Source organism: Mya arenaria, chromosome 2, assembly GCF_026914265.1.
Source record: "Mya arenaria isolate MELC-2E11 chromosome 2, ASM2691426v1".
Taxonomy (NCBI): domain Eukaryota; kingdom Metazoa; phylum Mollusca; class Bivalvia; order Myida; family Myidae; genus Mya; species Mya arenaria.
The window spans coordinates 55,865,514-55,870,314 of NC_069123.1; positions in this window are offsets into that span (position 1 = coordinate 55,865,514).

Below are 4,801 nucleotides of genomic sequence, written 5' to 3' on the forward strand. Positions count from 1 at the left end.
TGTGTTCTTCCTATTATCTAATATCACATCAAATGTTTGGGTAAATCAGTCCTCTATATGATCTTCCTATTATCTAATATCACATCAAATGTTTGGGTAAATCAGTCCTCTATATGATCTTCCTATTATCTAATATCACATCAAATGTTTGGGTAAATCAGTCCTCTATATGATCTTCCTATTATCTAATATCACATCAAATGTTTGGGTAAATCAGTCCTCTATATGATCTTCCTATTATCTAATATCACATCAAATGTTTGGGGAAATCAGTCCTCTATATGATCTTCCTATTATCTAATATCACATCAAAAGTTTTGCCAGTATACCGCCAGTCAATTCATACATTAGAGGACTGAGTTGGCATTTGAGGTAACTTATGGTCAAGATCGCAATTACTTTAAGTATCTTGCAATTTTTATGATGACTAGTTGAAAACTGCATAAAAAGTGACCATCCATAAACAGGCACCAAATCTGCATGTTTATGGATGGTCACTTTTTATGCTGTTTTCAGAGACTCAGAGGGTGTTTTACAGTTTCAGTTTTATTTATTATACTCTCTTCACATAATACATGAGATATGAGGAAGTATTTAGAAAGTATGTGAACGAAACGAATAAACACATTATTGATCCAGGCTGCATGGTCAAAAACAGCTTTGTATGACCTAACTATTTATAGGCCAATTTTGATGTAAACGAATCAACGACGCCTTTGAAACATGACTAAAAGAAAGCAGATGCAGTTCACTAGCATATCAAGTTTGGGGTACATGTACCTGGATACAGCATTCTTCAGTTATGAAACGAAATCGGAATTGCAGCTCAAGCACACCACGATCTTGACTTTTGAACAACTGATAGTTGTCATAGTGGTGGTCATGTTTGAGGGACCTTTACGAAGGTCGAGGTCTCAATGCCTCAGCCTTTTTAGCTCACCTTAACCGTAGGCTGAGGGTGAGCTTTTAGGATCGATGATTGTCCTTCGTCCGTCGTCTGTCGTCCGTCCACACTTAGTTTGTTAACACTCTAGGGGTCACATTTTGCCCTCAATTGTCACGAAACTTGGTCAGGATGTTTGTCCTAGTAATTACTCGAACGAGTTCAAATATGGGTCATCTGGGGTCAAAAACTAGGTCACAGAGCCCAAATATGGGAAAACCTTGTTAACACGCTCGAGGTGACATTTTCAGCCCAAATATCCTGGAACTATGTTAGAAAGGTTGTTTTGATGATTTCTAGCTCAAGTTCGAATATGGGTCATCTGGGGTCAAAAACTAGGTCACAGAGCCCAAATATGGAAATATCTTGTTAACACTCTCGAGGTAAATTTTCAGCCCAAATATCCTGGAAATTTGTCAGAAAGGTTGTGTTGATGATTTCTAGCTCAAGTTCGAATATGGGTCAACTGGGGTCAAAAACTAGGTCACAGAGTCCGATTATGGAAAAACCTTGTTCACACTCTCGAGACAACATTTTCGGCCCAAATATTCTGGAAATTTGTCAGAAAGGTTGTGTTGATGATTTCTAGCTCAAGTTCGAATATGGGTCATCTGGGGTCAAAAACTAGGTCACAGAGTCCAAATATGGAAAACCTAAAAGTTTATATGTTTCATCTGCTGGTGATACCAAATATACTACCAAATTCGAGGTCCCTAAGCCAAAATGTTCTTCAAATATATTAAATGTAAACCGATTTTCAACTGAAGGTCACCAACACATTGATCGACTGACCTAGATATCAATAGAGTTCATATAAATCTCTGGTGCTGTCATACTAACAATTGTAAACTCGTGGTTTAAAGTTTTTAGCTGTGAGTTAAGTGTGACACAAGCTTTTGATGACTAACAGAAATTCGATAATATATGTTTTTAAACAAAACACTTATACTGTTATTTTCATAAAATATTTAAATTGAAAGCTCAATTATATTTATTTGAAAAAAGGGAGGTAATAGGACCATAATACAGCAATGCTCATTGAATAGTTGGGTTCCTACATTATGTATATCATATATGTAATGAAATGTCATGAAATTTAAAGTTTACTCATTTATTAAAAATCAGATTATTTTTAATAGGCAAAACATCCTCGAAACTTTTTTCTGAGCTTTTGTGCATCGGGTTCTTAAACCAAGCTATGAAAATCTGTAGTTTACGATTTCGGGGACAAGTTATTAAAGTTATTTAATACTCATTAAGGTTGTCCATAAATTTGCAAAAACGATATAGGAGATGCTTTCTTTTGTACCTTTATGATTTTCTCTTTAATTAGTTTAAACAATTGTTTGTTCATAAAGGTTTTTTTATCAAACATATTTAATAGTTTTATTATAAAATGAAAATGTTGGCTGGTCCATTTTAATCACGAGACTCTCCATGGTTCAACATGGAAACATATTCCAAAATGACGTCAATAAAACTAAGCTAATTACATAATGTATTACACATCGTGTACAGAATAAATATTATAAATAGAAAGTGTGTATACGAGGTCATCTAGATAGGTTACGGGATGCCATGTGAGCTTTTATATGCCGTTCATAGAACGGGCGTATTATTATAGTTTAATTTGCGGTGTACTGCGGGCGGCGTCCAGTATGTTGTCCGTTCAATTACATTAGAAGCTTTTGTCTAATCATCACCAAATTCGATAGGATTGTGTATGCGAATAATATCTCGGACATAACAGCCGTATCACTTGAGTCAATAATTTGAATATAGAAATTACCTAAATCGGTCTTGTTCGATCAAAAAATCTCGAAGTCTTTGTCCAATCATCACTATATTTTGTCAGAATGTGTATTAACATAAAATCTCGGTCAGGTTCGATAACCAGCCCCAGTCATTCCAGAGTTATGATCCATGTCTTGGTGAAAACTGTATTTACAGTGTCGGCTTTCTATTACATTTGGTTTAACGTACAACCACTTTTCACCGACCTTGGTGTCCAAAATTAAGGCGGGTATATTTTGTGACAGCTTGTTGGCTTTCTTGTTTAAGGTTTGCAATACAATAGACATAAATCTAAATTTTCCAACATAATTTCCTTACATAATACTTCTAAAAGAAATTACATTAACAGCTTTTCTCCTTAAAAAGGTATTAATCGCTTTCTTTAAGTATTGAAGTGGGAACATACCAATATTTAATGAAGTTTATTACCACTAGCGCTGAGGTTACACAATACTTTGTTACATTATCTATTGTCTGTTCATTCAATCCATCTAACTTTTCCTGCAGGCATGGTTATAACAGAGTTAATGATAAGTAATTGGACATACATATCAGGTAATGTGCAATAGAAATCTTAAAACTTATGTTCTTGTTTTGTAAATTATACCACTGTAAAATTTAGCAGATTCGTAAACATTGTTAGAGCATGTCTGCGAATACTTGACTTTAAGTGAAATTGCAGCTTGTTTTGCAATATTGTTATTATGAATTATGAATGGAATCATTCAAAAACAGCTTATGCGAAATAGAGGATGATTTCACTCCATTTTCTATTAAATTGCACACATACTGTGTCAAATGGGTCGAAAAGTTAATACAGAAATAAATTGTGCGTAAATTGAGTTTTGAAAAAATATGCTTTCATGTTATTAAACGAGCTCATGGCCGTTTATGGTGAAATAGGTAGATACCCATTATAAAAAAAATATGTAAATAGATACACTAGAATCATAACATTTTGGTTTAATACTTATTGATTTCCTCAGATAACATTATTATGTCTCCCCCTCTCTGGGGGAGACATATTGTTTTTGCCCTGTCCGTCAGTCCGATAGTCCGTCAGTCCGTCAGTCCGTCCGTACGTCACACTTCGTTTCCGATCGATAACTGGAAAACCGCATGACCTAGGTTCACCAAACTTGGTAGGGAGGTTGGTCATGAGGTGTAGAAGATCCCTATTGTTTTTGGGGTCACTAGGTCAAAGGTCAAGGTCGCGGCGACCCCCAATGTAAAAAACATTTCCGCTCAATATCTTGAGAACGGTTTGACCTAGGTTCACCAAACTTGGTAGGGAGGTTGGTCATGAGGTGTAAAAGATCCCTATTGTTTTTGGGGTCACTAGGTCAAAGGTCAAGGTCGCGGCGACCCCCAATGTAAAAAACATTTCCGCTCAATATCTTGAGAACGGTTTGACCTAGGTTCACCAAACTTGGTAGGGAGGTTGGTCATGAGGTGTAGAAGATCCCTATTGATTTTGGGGTCACTAGGTCAAAGGTCAAGGTCGCGGCGACCCCCAATGTAAAAAACATTTCCGCTCAATATCTTGAGAACGGTTTGACCTAGGTTCACCAAACTTGGTAGGGAGGTTGGTCATGAGGTGTAGAAGATCCCTATTGTTTTTGGGGTCACTAGGTCAAAGGTCAAGGTCGCGGCGACCCCCAATGTAAAAAACATTTCCGCTCAATATCTTGAGAACGGTTTGACCTAGGTTCACCAAACTTGGTAGGGAGGTTGGTCATGAGGTGTAGAAGACATGTATTGTTTTTCGGGTCACTAGGTCAAAGGTCACGGCGACCCCCAAAGTTAAAACCAATGCCGCTCAATATCTTGAGAACGGTTTGACCTAGGTTCACCAAACTTGGTAGGAAGGTTGGTCATGAGGTGTAGAAGATCCCTATTGATTTTGGGGTCACATGTCAAGGTCAAGTGCTTGAAAGATGAAAAATAGTTTTCAGATCATTAACTAGGGCTTATTGTGTGGAAATCCCTATTGAATTCTCACACCCTGCTTTCCAGCCAGATGTATCAGTACTTTACACCTCTAAGTCTTACTAAGCCTTCGGG